General features: G+C 42.7%; 1 pseudogene; it reads right to left on the bottom strand.

Moving 5' to 3' along the window:
• Nucleotides 1-1002: 1002 nt before the first annotated feature.
• Nucleotides 1003-10090, bottom strand: LOC122490538 (annotated as a pseudogene).
• Nucleotides 10091-15957: the final 5867 nt, after the last annotated feature.

The raw sequence follows: 15957 nt of genomic DNA, 5'->3' as shown, positions 1-15957 counted from the left end.
ATTCATTTCATTCTCTTAGCTAGCCTTTCACAGAACAGAACCTTTTAATTTTAATAAAACCTGACTTATTAATTTTTTCTTTCATGGATTATGCTTTTGGTGGTGTATCTAAAACATTATTGCCAAGCCCAAGATCACCTAGATTATCTCCTATGTTGCCTCTTAGAAGTTTTATAGTTTTGCATTTTACATTTCAATCTATAATTCATTTCAGTTAATTGCTTTTTTTAGAACAATTCAGAAAAATAAAATTCTAGTTTATCATTGGACAACACTGTTTCACACATATATGAAACAGGCCGGAAAAATAAATAAATAAACAGCAACTTCACTGACAAAAAAAGGAAAAAAGAAACACCTTTATCTTTGGCCTTTTTAACCATCTCATACAAAGCAACTACTTAAAGTATAGCTAAGTACACACAAGAAAAGTTACCAAAATGCTCAGAGTAAGATTGGTTTCTTGTTGTCGTTTTTGCTTTTTTTTTTTTAACAAAGTTTTATTTCTCCTTTGAGATTATAATGAACATGGACACACCACAAGTAGAGTCAGGAGGACAGAGAATGTTCCAAAGGCTGTTTTGGTCATCAGAGGTCATTAAAAATGACCCCTAAAAACATGTGGGAGGGGTAGAGAGAGAGAGGGACAGACTTCCAAGCAAGTTCTACACTGTCAGCACAGAGCCCGACTTGGGGTTTGATTTCATGAACCACGAGATCATGATCTGAGCTGAAATCAAGAGTCAGATGCTTAATCAACTGAGCCACTCACACGCCCCCCACACACACCTTTTCTTTTTCCTTTTTTTAATTCCTGAGAACTACGAATTCCTTGCAAGTGCAGCTTGTTTCTGCAGATTATTTTCCAAACATGTACAAAATGGAACCAAAATGGAGAATCCCTTAAGAACCCAAAGAGATTGAACATTTAAATCTACATTATCTGGTAGCAAGTGTTCCAGCCTTCAGTTGCCAGCCACTTCCTCATCCTGTTCCCAAGAGTTAGCTGGATGAAAACCTCTTCCCAGTGATTGTTTTCACTTCTTTTTTCTTGGCACCTGGGCATGCATGACTTAGCACCTTGAGGAATGTGTTTGCCTGCATACTTGTGTGAATATGGGCCTGAAAGTCCTTGATGTGGTAGTGCAAATAGTCCCAGAATGTGGGAATCACCCAGAACATGGTGTTGTCTTAAGACTGGCATTGGTGTAGTGAGGGAACATCATGAAGCGAAGATAGCCAGTGTTGTCACCCATGATAGCATCTGTCTTTCAGCTCGAGAGGAGGTTCCCTGTGGCTAAAGAGGACCTGTAGGGCTGTATGGCTGGCTCTGCCTCCTTCTTCGAAGTCCCGCATGAACACTTTTCCAATGGCTACATCATCAACATCCTTAAGCACTATGCTGAAGACGACTGTGACTCTGTCATTTTAAGACTCGGCATACATGGTCTCATCATCCCTACATGGATAACTGCCCTGTTCTCTCCTTCTTTATCCTCTTCTTGGAACTGGAAGTATTTCTCAAAGACAGAGGCAAAACAATTTCATTTCAACATGCCAACCTGATCCACAGTGGAATCTTGGATGCCGACAGATTTCCAAAGTCACAATAGCAAAAAAGATATTGTATCCTGACTCAGGATTTACCAAGAAGCTCCCATACACTCTCTTTAATAACTCATCAGCACTATGTGCCTCGATTCCTTGCTGAATTTCAAAGAAATGCTGACCATCACTTTTGTTTTGTCTCCATTAGGATTTGAAATACGATAGCGGACTCCATCGAAATCTGCACATGTGACTGCTGCTTCTGGTTTGCTGTGAGGGGCTGCATTCTCGAAATTGAGTGCCAGCATCTCCTCAATGATGCACTTGTTTGCCTCCAGCAGGATCCTGGCAGCAGTTGGCCCCAACGCCTGAACCCGCCTGCCCAGCCACCTAGCCACCACCACTGCCACCTCACCCACCTATGCTGAGTGATTTATTGTTGTTGTTGCTTTTAAGCGCTTTTGAGTTTACCCTGATGATGTTTTCAGAACATTTTTCATCTCTTGGGCTTTCAGATTTAATCATTGTATGATTTCCTGAACCTGGAATGGCTTCTTTGTGGAATTAGCCATTCTGTAGTATTTATTAATCATAGTATTCAGATTCTCTCAGTGGTATTTGCTTATTCCATCAAAAACTGTTAGTGATATCGTGTTTTCTGTCAAGCATCACGTAAGCAGCACATAGTTGAATTTTGATTTAAAAAATAATCTGAAAATCTTTGCTTTGCCCTTTTCCTTTTATGACATAGCTGTTCTATTTGATCTCACCTCAATCGTTTTATTGCATGCTTCTTCTTTTTTTTTTTTTTAATGATTTGAAGTTTCATTTGCTTTCTGCCTTGTACTGTTTGGACTATACTTTATCTAAACCTGTTTTCTGGTCTTGTTTTGCTTTATTTCTCATTACATTTTAGACTTTTGCTCACTTTCTCCTTGAAAGTCTTGCTTCCTGCAGCATCCATGAAGCCATGTATCTCCTGATTCTTCTGTCTTCCCTCTGGCACTTTCTTCTCAATTATGATGTTAGGCCCCTCCCTCTCTTCCCATTCCTCAAATGTTGATGCTCTTCAGAGCTCCCCTTTTCTTCCCCAACCCACTTTCTCCAGGCCATTTTGACCAGTTCCTTGGATTTAATTATCATCCATACGTTAACAATGCCCAATCCTTCAGATATATCCTAGATCCCTCACCTGTACTCAAGACCATAGACATATAACTAACTGCCAAATATCTCCATTTGGACACCCCACAGGCACTTTAAACACAATGTGATCAAAATGACTCTTGTTTCTTTCCCAGTGAACCTGATTCTCTGCCAGAATTTTCCCTCCAGGATTTGATAGCACTATCCACTTCAATCCTAAAGCCAGAAAATCTGGGAAGATATTTAACCCTCTGGTTTCCCTCAGCCCTCATAGCTGTCACCACACTTTTCAGTATTCTTGATTCTGGATTCTACATAACAATGGATTTCATCTTCCTCTCCCTGTCCCCAGAGCTTCTGCTATGGAGTTAAGTGACTACCAGCTCTTACTTACTTAGATCCTACAAAAGCTGCCTAATTGGTCTTTTTCAATCTATCCTCCCTCCTGCAAACAGAAGAATCTTCTTAAATGCAGATCTGTGTTGCTCCCACACTTAAAACTCTTCAATGGATTTCCATTACTTTTAAATAAATCTTAGAAGGCCCTCCTTGATCTTGACCTCACTTATCTCTGCCATCTCTTCTTTTTTTTTTCCTGCCACCTCTCCTTGAGCCACCCTCTCTATCTCACTATATTCTCCAGCCATAGCTATACTACGTTTATGTTAGCTCCTTGGACATGCCATGAACCCTATGGCAGCCACTGTAAATTGCCACCAGTATCCATCCATTTTCTTCTTTTTAAAGAATTGATCTCACTCCAGATTTAGTAGGGTGCATAACTGCTGGTTACTACTTTTACCAGCCACCCCTGCTGTTAGGTGTGGCTCTGTGACCAGGCTTTCAAGAATGGAATGTGTGGAAGAGTGATATGTGCAACTTTAATGTCACTTCCTTAAAAATAAGTTGATTGCCCTTCATTCCTTTCGTGGGGTTGGAGTGTGAATGTGGAGGTGGTGAACAACTTTTGACCATGAGAATGAGAAAACACACAAGGATGTTGGGAAGGCTATAAAACGGAAGGAACCTGTGACCATGAAGGACTATGTGGCATACAGATTTTTGAGTTCTTAATTATAGCAGTTTAGCCTATGTATCAGTCAGGATCACTTGGGTAATGCTGCAGTAACAAACAACCCTTAAAGCTAAGTGGCTTAACACAACAAAGGTTTATTTTTCACTCATGCTACAAGTACAGCACGGATCAGTAAGGTGGCTTTGCTCACGTGGTCATTCAGGGATCCAGCCTAATAGATGGCTTCATCTAAATATATTCTTTAATGAGGACATAGGAGAGAAGGACACTTGGCAAACTGTGTTCTGTCTCTTAAAGTTTCCAGCTGGGAGTCAGGCACAGTACGCTCAGGGTGCAAGTCATACTGTCTCACCTAATTCAAAGAGGATTAAGGACAGATAATCCTATCATGTTTCCAGAAGGAAGGGAAGACCAGAATATGTGTGACTAGTCCTGATGACTAGCTCAGCTTCTGCCTTAATGTGTCTTAACTGGTGTTTCCTCAAAAGAGGTAACCTCTGTTTCTCTTGCTTAAGTGTTCGTAGAATGTTTTCTTTATGTTTCCAAATATATATTTCAAAGATCTCACAAGACTATATCTTCTTCTTAATCCTTCCTGCAATAATTACCCTTGGGAATCCTAAAGTAACTGTTCCCTTTGCATAATATTTTCCTAAGTATTTATCTCAATATCTGAACTCTCTCCAAAGCTCCAGTCCTAGATTTCCAACTGCCAATACCTGTCATACTTGGCAAGCTTAAAACAATTGACTGCAGTACTTAAATCTGATTCTTCTGAGTTTATATTCTTATTTTGTTTTATCTCTGTATCTCCAGGCCTTAGAATTAGGGCCTGGCATGAGAAGGGGCACTGCATACTTAAAGAATGAATGAATATTATAAAGATTTTTATTTATTTTTAATGTTTATTTATTTTGAGAGAGAGCATGAACAGGGGGAGGGGCACAGAGAGGAGGAGAGAGAATCCCAAGCAGGGTCTGTGCTATCAGCATGGAGCCTGACACAGGGCTCCGTCTCATGAGCTGGGAGATCATGACCTGAGCCAAAATCAAGAGTCAGGCGCTCAACCGACAGAGCCACCCAGGTGCCCCTGTAAAGATCTGACAATGGCTTGCAAACCAGGAATCTTCTCTGATTCCAATTTCCTCCTTACGAGCCTGCGCACAGTCCTTCTCCTCACCACAATTGGCTAGTCCATTGCTCTTTGCCTAGCAACTAAATGATTACAATAGTTTTCTCACGGTTATCCCCATCAACATATTTTTTTCATTCTTCAACCTACTTTATGCAATGTTCCCATATTAATTTCCTCGAAGCATGTGACATTCTACAGCCCTGTAAGGAGTGCAATCACACGCAAGCAGTATGGTATGTTCTGAAGGTAAGCACAAATAAGGCACAGTCTCCACGCTTGAGCAGCTTACAGTCCAGTGGGAGACAGACATGTGTCTAGAGACACAGAACCGGGAAAGCAGAGCCAAAAACAGAGGAGCACAAAGGTTGAGTGACAGATGTGACAGATGTTGAATCAGCCAAGGAGTCAGAGAAACGGAGTCACTTACTTCATATCCTAACAGACAATTAGACATTCTCCAGAATCAGCATTAGATGGAAATAGGAGTGATTCCTGTTTTGAGTCAGGAGGGGGAAGAACTGGGCACCAACTGGGGTTAGTTTGGGAGTGGGCAGGGATTGACGGCAATTTTATCTGAGGACCTCTGTTTTCTCTCTGATGCGTGAGAAGGACAAAGGATGAGTCACTGTGCTGTGTAGTCCTCCAGGAAGGCCTGGATGTGCTGCCAGCTGGTGAGGATGGCTTGGTTCCCCATACCTGCTGGAAACCTCTAGCTACGTCCGCAGCATTCGATTTAATTCTACAAACAGGTACTGATGTACTGGGACCAGTGTTTGGCTACAGTAGGTAGCTGCTCTTCCTTGTCCTTCCTTGCACATCTCCAGAATTCAAGCTGTGTTTTGGCTTTCACAAGAATACTCAGATATACACTGCTTTCCAGGGGAGGGAGCCTGAAGTCAAATGAATTGCTGCATGGATTTTGTAAATTCAGAGCAGACCAAATTGCTTAGAAGCAAAGCCTTGGCAATGTTTTATTTACACAAGCCAGGCTTTTTTCAGAAAGAAAATAAGAGGGTTTGGGTTGGGGAAGGGGGCCGGGAGGAGTATTATTTTTGGAAATCCAAGGGCTGAATATGAATATAGAGCCAAAGCCTGGAAAATTAAAAGCATAGATTTTGGGAAGGGAAAGATCATCCTGTCCCCTGACTGCACCCCGCCCCCGCCCCGCCACCACATGCACCCCATCAAAAGGAATATAGTCTGACCAGCAGGCAGGAAGATGTGGAATTTTGTAGTTTACTTTAAGTGTGCCTTTTGTGCAAGGCCCTTGGAGAATAAAACAGATCATGTGATCTGATGAAGGTGAGGGACAAATCCTCTTAACAGAAGCACACGAGGAGTGTTCTTTGTCTTCCTACTGACCTAGACTTTGTTATGATTCCTGGCTTTTATGCTTGGGATTCCAGAAGCATACAGTTTTTTACAAGATACTCTAGAAATGTTCATGGACCTTTCCCTGATGAATTTCCAAAAGGACTAGAAACGCCACTTTAGAAAATACACAGGATGCTGAGGTCACATACATGAGCTGCCAAACACCAGCAGAGACAGGGCATTGGATTAAGCAGAATTGTACCCCCCCACCCCCCACCCCACTCATTCGACGAACCCGTAAAAAAGAGAACCGGAGGCTTTCTGAAAGAGAAAATCTAAGCTTCTGTGCTCCAAGGCACACCCTAGAAAAGACTTACTAGCTAACTAATAATTATCAGGGAAATCAAATTACCTTTATAATAAGAAGCACACTACTCTTACTTTACACGAAGAACTGCTGAGGATTACCTTGAAATCTCCTTGAAATTGGTCTAGAATTGCTTTATGGTAAAGAACCTAAAAGACACGTTTTCTTTCATTCTCTCTTTCAGGCAGATTTGTAAGAAAAAAATTAATGCTATGAAGCCAGCCATTTCTTTTCAAAAGATAGATCCTCCCCTGCCACACCTATTTTTTTTTTCAATATAGAACTTTAGTATTGCTCAAAAGGATATGAGCATGTCAGGTGGCCTTTAAAAAATCCTTTTAAAAGAAAGAAAAAAATAATAATCCAGACAGACAGGAAATCACCAGAATTCCTTTAACTCTTTATAATTTCTGGAAACGAGGACACCTAGGGGCACCTGGGTGGCTCAGTAAGCGTCTGACTTCAGCTCAGGGTATGATCTCACAGTTCATGAGTTCTGGCCCCACATGGGGCTCTCTGCTGTCAGCACAGAGTCTGCTTCAGATCCGCTGTCCCCCACCCCCTCGTCCCCTCCTCAACTTGTTCTAAATAAATAAATAAACTTAAAAAAATAATAATTTCTGGAACTGAGAGAAGAGCTTGGAGTGTGGTTAATTTCTCCCCAAGGAAATGTCAAACTCTCGTCAGTGGAGAAGCCTCTTGTCAACATTTAGGACTCCAAGGTGTGTAGGAACATGAGGAATCTTATAAGCTATTCCAGTCACCTGAACTTTTGTCAAGGCAAACCAGACCGATTCTGAACGGGTGGGTCATGGGTGCAGCCGGTGCCCCCCTGGATCCTGTCATCTGGCTGAGGCGACCATGCCCCAGCTGGTGTGAGTGTTGGCCTCTGATGGTTCACACCTTCCCCTGTCACAAAGGCTGAGCCTTCAGCTGTGTGAGAGTCTCCTGCCTGGGAGGTCATGCCCTGCCCCAGGGATGGACGGTAGAACAGTTGGCACCCAGTGACTGCCCACAGAGGTTCAAAAGGCTGGCCTCTCCTCGGGGCATGACAAACTCTGTGGGACAGCTGTGGTCAGCGTGTGCCCTGTGGGGCCTGGCTGAAGCCAGGCCATAGCTCGTCTTGACTTAGCTTTCCTTTTTGTCAGATATCTTGCTCTTGCAACTTTCTCTCTCTGGAGAGGATTCCATCAACAAACGTCTTCCACAAGAATCCTGTCTGAGGCTCTGCTTCTCAGAAAGCCAACCTGAGACAATGCAACAGAATAAAATCTGAGACTCTCTTATGTTATTTCTACAATCCCTCTTTTCTCCTTTTTCCTCTCTATGCCAGTCAATATTCATGTTTTTCATATTTTCTTTCTTTCCTTTTTTTTAATCAAAATCTTCCCTCAGGAAAAGATCTGACAGCTTCAGCCTCATACACATTAATGATATATTAGGTTTAAGGGTCTCTCTCCCAGGGCATTGGCATCTTTTTTTTTTTAAATATTTTTTTCAACGTTTATTTATTTTTGGGACAGAGAGAGACAGAGCATGAACGGGGGAGGGTCAGAGAGAGAGGGAGACACAGAATCGGAAATAGGCTCCAGGCTCTGAGCCATCAGCCCAGAGCCTGACGCGGAGCTCGAACTCACGGACCGCGAGATCGTGACCTGGCTGAAGTCGGACGCTTAACCGACTGTGCCACCCAGGCGCCCCTGGGGCATTGGCATCTTAACGTGATACAAAGAACAGGACTGGAATTAAGGGATGCATTATTGGTGGCTCCAGAATTCTGAAGGGCTGAGTTAACTTTTCAGCAACTAAACCATCACATCACAGGTCATTATGTGCTCTACTTAAACATATTTCACCTTAATTAGAAAGGGCTGATGTCATTTGCTTGTGCAAAATTAGAACTCCTGACGTTGTCACAAGGACTCCCAGGGGCCCTTCCAGCTTCCCCGTTCTTGTGAGGTCATGAAGGGGACTCTGGAAGCAGAAGCCAAGTGTCTCTTTCCCCACCGCTGTATCTCATGGCCTCACTCTTTCCCTGGAATTATGGAAAATTAGACCTGCTAGTTCAGCATTTCTCCAAGAATTCTGTGTCCAAGCACCTTTGGAAAACATAATTTATTATCCCCTTTTCAGGAGGATGTATAGTATTGTTAATATATGAAGTCTAAGAAATAAGATTCAATGTGTTAAACAAATTTAAATATATTAAATAAAGAATCCTATTTAATTTACTAAGCCCAGGCTTCTCTAAACTTATCCATATTCGAATCCAATTTTTATGGCTCATCATTTAGGAAATACCCATCTGTTCCAATCTCATTTTACACATAAGATCCGGAGGCCCCGGAGTTAAGCTTCTCTGACTTTTCCAACTCCCTGGGTGACAAGCCACCTCAGTGAGGTGACACGTCCTAGAGGCAGTGCTGTCCCGCATCCACACTGACAATGTGCTGTGTGCCATCACTGGACGCTGTACCACTTTGCCAGCTGATGTAGGGGCACAGCCACCTTCACAGGGTCACTTCATGTGGTTAATTCAGTGTTGGCCATGTAAGCTTCAGACCTCCTATCGTATCTGTATGAATAGCCAAAACTGTCCCGGACCCAAGCTGACTAAACAAGTGACCTGTTTGTTTTTATTGGGTGTGTTTTGGTGAAGCTGAAACATGTCTTGGAGATCCCAGGATGTCACCTGTTTTAATTCACAGACATTCTGCGTTCCAGCAGATCTCAATGACTTTGATGATACCAATTCTCCGGTTTTTTATCAGCGATTTTTTTTTTCTTAACAAAGTGATTCACATATATTAACATTTAGCAATTCTAGATTCTTTTGCTTTCTGGTTTAAATTATCTACATTCTCTATTTAATAAGAGTTTGGCTTTTTTAAAAAAAAATTATGTTTTATTTATTTTTGAGAGCAAAAGAGACCATGAGCAGGGGAAGGGCAGAAAGAGAGGAAGACACAGAATCTGAAACAGGCTCTGGGCTCTGAGCTATCAGCCCAGAGCCTGATGTGGGGCTTGAACTCACAGGCTGCGAGATCATGACCTGAGCCAAAGGCAGAGGCTTAACTGACTGAGCCACCCAGGTGCCCCATAATAGTTTGGCTTTTTGATCAATGAAGTCAAATTGAAAGGCTCTTATTCTGTGAAAAACCAAAGGGTTTACACTCAAATAGGCTTGTCTTTCAGCTCCAAGCCTGAGGACTCGAGTGTCTTCAGAGATATATCACAAAGCTTGCGTATGTATAAATAAATTAGAGCCGTGAGTGTGTGTGCGCATTCCAAAATAAATCCTCAGGCTTCCTGCTCCCTTTTCAGCTCAGCTGAGGAAACTGTAGCAAAGAGCTGCTCTAGCTGGAAAGAAAATCAGCCATTTTATACCCTGTTCAGTATGCAGGCTTTTACCTGGGTCTAAACGTGTGTATAAAGAAACCATTAGGACAGCTTACTTCTTGGCCACTCCATCTGCCACCTCAGCAGGAGCGGACACACCACAGAGAACCTGACCAGGCCAGTCTGGTGCGGCCACGCCCCCCATCACTAAGGAAAGCCTCCTGTGCAAGTTCAAGGATGCGCAAGTTCAAGGAGGGCAGCCACGTGTGCACTGCCCTCACTGCCCTACAGCCTTCCAGCTCAGGACTGGCAGCCGGCAGATTGGCTTGGGGCATCAGTGCCCCTCTCCCTTCCCAACCATACCAGTGAGAGTGTCTCCTGGTTCCTGACCTGCCGTCCATTCTCCTGGTTGGTTCTCACTGTGTACCAGTGAGGAAGAGAGCAAAGCAAAACAAATATTCCCATAGTTATATGCAGAAACATAATATTTCGAAGTTAACGAGGGCCTTGAACATCACTTCCGTGCATTGAGTTTCACAGGGAAAAAATCTGCTATTCCAGGAAGGCATGCCATCATCATTTCTCTCCCTGTGCTTTTGGAGCAGGTGTGTTTTGGAGCCTTTAGCAATATAGCCTTTCCCTTTGCAAAACCTCGATAGTGATGTAAGCCTCCATGTGCACGTGCACGCACATGCTGATTAGGGGGTTGGGAGTGGAAAACACCATGAAATGGAAGGGAGAATAAAGGGTGGCGATGAATTGAGTTCAGAGCAGTGAACAACACTTTGGATCCCATGAAAGATTCCAGAAGCCCCATGTCATGGGCTTAGGAGGCCACTGGCCAAGGCCGAGGCCCAGAAGGCTTCAGCTAGAGCAAACCCTCTCCCCAGTGTTCTGGGGAGGGGGGGCGGGGGGGTCCTTCCTGCTCTCCCCCACACCCCACCCCTTTAATTAAACATATTTAAAGTAGTGCACACGGGTCTGCAAGAAAATTGTTAAACAACTTGAAGAACAGATGTTATCGTCTGAAAAGGAAGTATTCGTTTTCATAAAGTAAATTTGTGCGTATGTGTGGCCAGAGCTAATTCTCAGCAGATTTTGTTTCCTGCTTCTCCGGGAAAATATTTGTTTTCTCTGAGCGGAATCATTGCTCATTCCTGGGGCGATTTCAATTGTTCACTTGTATTTCTTTGCTAGGGCTGCTATAGCAGGGTATCGCAGACTGGGTGGTTTCAACAACAGAAATTTATTTTCTCACAATTCTGAAGGCCAGACATTCGAGATCACCGGACAGTAGTCCCCCCTTGCCCATGGTTTCGCTTTCTGTGGTTTTGGTTACCGGAGACGAACCTCAGAAGCAGATGACCCTCTACTGTCAGGTTCGTGGTCGCTCTAAACTACAAGGGTGCCTACATCATTCACCTCACCCCATCTCACCAGCCAGAGGAGGCATTTTATCATCTCACACCCTCACAAAAAGAAGAAAGGTGAGTACGGCACAAGAAGATGTTTTGAGAGAGAGACCATATTCATTTTTTATTGCGGCATGTTGTTATAATTATTCTATTTTGTTATTAGTTATTGTTAATCTCTTACCATGCCTAGATTATAAATTGAAATCTATCATAGGTATGTCTGTATAGGAAAAAACAGTACGTATAAGGTTCAGTACTATCCATTGTTACAGGCATCCAATAGGGGTCTTGGAACGTATTGCCTGCAGAGAAGGAAGGACCACTGTATTGGCCGGCCTGGCTTCTTCCGAGGCCTCTCTTGTTGGCTTACAGATGGCCATTTTCTCCCTCTGTTTTCATATGGTCTTTCCTCTCTGTGTGTCTGTGTCTGAATTCCCTCTTCTTATAGAGACACAAGTCATATTGGAATTAACTTTAAATTATTTTCATGACTTCATTTTAAATTAATTACCTCTCCAAAAACTGTCTCCAAATCCAGTCATATTCTAAGGTACTGGGGGTTGGGGTTTCCAAGACATGAATTTTGGGGAGACACAGTTCAGCTCATCACCTGATATACGTAGGAAGAAAAAAAAACACGAAACGAATTGGACTACAGTCATGGCATCTCTAGCTAAACAATGATCCTATCCTATAAATGGTGATGTTATTCATGACCAAACATACCGATGTTAGATCGTTGTATTCTGAAGCAGTTCGGTTGAGCAAGTGGATGTTGCTATGGGCAAAGGATGGGGAGTCACCTGAAGGTACACAACGTTCTCACTGTAGGTCATCTGCAGATGTGCTTTTTGCAGAACAGGAAATGAAACGCAGGAAAGCAAACCATAGACCAGGAGAGTCTCAGGAGAAATGGGTCTGAAGTCTGAGACACAGACACAGATTTCCCACATTCTCAGCACGGGTTAAGTCAGCCGCTGTTACAAGGATGAAGTCATGTAGCATCTTTGCTGGCCAAGCCACTGTTGAAAAGGCCTTGCAGCGGCTTCAGTTTCACCAGTGGGGTTAATATTCACCACTCACATTTGGCCGGCTGCCAGCATGGGGTGGGCAGGGGTGAGGGTTCCTGGATCACAGGAACACCAAGCCCTCTGCTGGATTTTCATCCACTTTCTGAGGCAACAGCTTTATCTTTAATTTGTGTGTGTGTGTTTAACTGTGGTAAAATCATAGAATATAAAATTTACTATTGTTGCATAGGGGTGCCTGGGTGGCTCGGCGGGTTGAGCGTCCGACTTGGGCTCAGGTCATGATCTCGTGGTTTGTGAGTTCGAGCCCCTCATCGGGCTCTGTGCTGACAGCTCAGAGCCTGAAGCCTGCTTCAGATTCTGTGTCTCCCTCTCCTTCTGCCCCTGCCCTGCTCACACTCTGTCTCTGTCTCTCAAAAAAGTGAATAAACATTTAAAAAAAATTTACTATTGTAACCATTTTTAAGGGCACAATTCGGTAGTATTAAGTATATTCACGTTGTTGAGCAGCCAATCTGCAGAATCTTCTAATCTTGCAAAACTGAAACTCTGTCCTCATTAAGCAACTTCCCATTCCCCTCTCCCCTCAGCCCCTGGCAACCACCATTCTACTTTCTGTTTATAGGACTATGACTCTAGGTACCTTGTATGAAGGGATATGTACGGTATTTGTCTTTTTGCAACCGTCTTATTTCACTTAGCATAATATCCTCAAGGTAGTTGTAGCATGCGTCAGAATTTCCTTCCTTTAAGACTAAAAGAGTATTCTATTGTATGGATGCCACATTTTGTTTGTCTGTCCATCCACCGATGGGCATTTAGGTGGCTTCCACCTCTTGACTCCTGTGAATATCGCTGCTATGAACATGGATGTAAAAAACATGTCTTTGCGACTCTGGTCTCCATTATTTTAGCTATATATCCCAAAATAGAATTGCTGGACCATATGGTAATTCTATTTTTAATTTTTTAAGGATCTCTATTTTTAAACCAGATAATATATTCGCTTGGTCCAAAAATGGAGATGATATCAAATGCTTTATACTGGGAAGTCTTAATAATCCATGCCTTTTCATCATCCCAACCACCAACTGTAGGAAACCACGTATAACTTTTTTTGTATCCCTCAAGTGTTCCTTTATGCAAATATGCGTGTATGTCCTCATTTCCTTTTTCTTTTTTTTTAAAGTTTGTTTGTTTATTTTGACAGAGAGTGTGTGAGCAGAGGAGGGGCAGACAGAGAGAGAGAGAGGTAGAGAGAGAGAATCCCGCACTGTCAGTGCAGAGCTCAATGAGGGGCTCAAACCCATGAACCAGGAGATCATGACCTGAGCTGAAATCAAGAGTCAGATGCTCAACCGACTGAGCCACCCAGGCCCCCCTAGATGTCCTCACTTCCCAAAGTGTGGCAAGCAGGATTTGGGCTCCCATGATCTTGACCCTCTGGTGTCATTATCTGTGAATGTGTTTCATTACATAGCAAAATGGACATGGCAGATGGAATTAAGGTTATGGGGCCTAAAATAAGGAGATTAGGTTGGATTACAGAAGTACCAAGCTAATCACTTGAACAGCAGAAAAGACAGGAGAGGTAAAGTGGGAGTGGATGTCAGAGAAGCCAAGCACGGGAAGGACTCGGTGCACTGTAGCTGACTCTGAAGACAGAGAAAATGGGCCATGAGCCAAGGAGTTCAGGCAGATCTAGAAACTAAGAACTGTTTGGGGTTTTGTTTTGTTTTATCTCAGAGTTTTTACATTCTGGTGATGAGCTAAGGGACACAGAGACAATCAATAAGGAAACTAGTACATGGATAGCCTGTTATGGAGAAAAATAAATCAGGGTATGAAAGTGCCAGGTGGGAAGAGGACGGGTATAATTCTACATAAGGTGGCATTTGAGCTGACACCCAAAAATAGTATTTGGATATTTGGAGGGAGATACAGTTCATTTCAAAGTTCTGCTCCAATTCACTTCTTAATGATTCCTCAAATGTTTATTAAGGACCCTCTATGTACCCAGCACCAAACTAAGTACTGACAATGCAAAAAAGAATGTGACAAAGCACATTAGGTCTCCTCTGCCTTTGAGGAGTTTATAGACTAGAAGGGAAAGATTGGCAAGGAAACAATCATCTGAAGAGTTCAATGTGTTGGGGCAGAGGTCCGTGGGAGAGGGGGGATACAGAGTAAATCTGATCACACCTCTCAGAAAGCTTCAGAGAAAGTGTCATTGGAGCTGAGTCTCAAAGGAGAGCAATTGTTTACCAGGATCTGGGAAAGGGCATTCAGGGCTCCAGGGAGCAATCTGCTGGAGGGTCAGGGGAGCTGTATGTAGGTCATTCAGCAAGGATGGGGTGGGAGTTCCAGAGGGGATTGGCAGAGAGAGGGGGGTTGGATAGGAAGTTACAGCCCCATGTGGAAGCCTTTACATGCGGTACTAAAAGTTCACACCATGTTCTGTATTTGATGGGGAGCTTCCAAAGGATTTTAAGTGGGGTAATAGGATAGTAGAAGTTACTGAGGCAACAAGAATAAAGACAAGATTGGAGGGAGTCAGGAAACGGAACCCAAGCAGAAACTTACCTTGACTTATCTCTAGGTTAGTAACATGGATGGAACCAAAATTTGGGAGATAAATATTTAATAGCAATGTTGAGAAATGGCTATTGAAATTCGGTTTTACAGCTTCTCTTTTTTACACAAATCTGACCAAAAGATACATTTAAATTTATAATTTCCAAACGGTCTGTGTCATTACAATTACCATGTCATTTACAGTTACCAAATTGGAGTTCCTGGGCCTCATGTTCTCTGGTCTACTCGGCGGATAGTTTCCTCAACTTCGGATTCTTCGGTGAGAGATGAAAGCTGAACTCACTGGCATCCATAGAGAGCTATCTTTCTAAGTGCTTTTTCATATTCCAAATGTGTCTCATCAGGAGCAACTTGCTTTGTGTCTACAAAGGTATTAAGCAGAAATGCAGTTCACACTTGATAATTGGTTTTCTCTTGGGCTGACCTTCAATCTGCTACTTAGCAGAGTATATCCACACTTTCGACTGAAAGATGACGTTAGGGACACAGTTCTGTTGGGGGTGGCTGTTAAGCTAATAATCTTTTCCACTAATCAACACACCAAAACTCTGTGGGCAGAGATCACACTTTGCAACTTTAACTCTTACATTCGGTTGTGCTTTATTGTGTATTGTTCGGAGAGTAATTGATACTTTTTAAAAACCTTTTTGGCAGCTCAGATGGTGTAAATTTTAAATTTTTGTGCCGGTATTTTGTTACAAAAAAATATGTATCTCTTTTTTTGTTATTTTATCCTGAAAATGGTACATAGTTGTACAGGAAATAAAACTACAGCCCTAAAGCATTTGTTTTCATTTGTACCATCCACTTGGGTCTTATCGTATCCTTTGTCGTGTCAAACCAGTTGTACACAGTCACATCCTGGAGCGGTGAGATAAGACTGGGAACGGGGTACTTTTTAAGGCAGTATTGGATTTTAATCAGGAATCTACTTGGTGGATTTGTTTTTACCCAGAAATAAGAGTTACTCCCCAACTTGTAAATTTAGTCAGTTGATTTTTTTTAAAAAGATGAACCAAAAGATTAAGGATTGT

This window comes from Prionailurus bengalensis, chromosome B2 (assembly GCF_016509475.1).
Source record: "Prionailurus bengalensis isolate Pbe53 chromosome B2, Fcat_Pben_1.1_paternal_pri, whole genome shotgun sequence".
NCBI classification, from domain to species: Eukaryota; Metazoa; Chordata; class Mammalia; order Carnivora; family Felidae; genus Prionailurus; species Prionailurus bengalensis.
The sequence above is the reverse complement of the archived record's forward strand: the minus strand, read 5'-3'. Positions and strand labels throughout refer to the sequence as shown.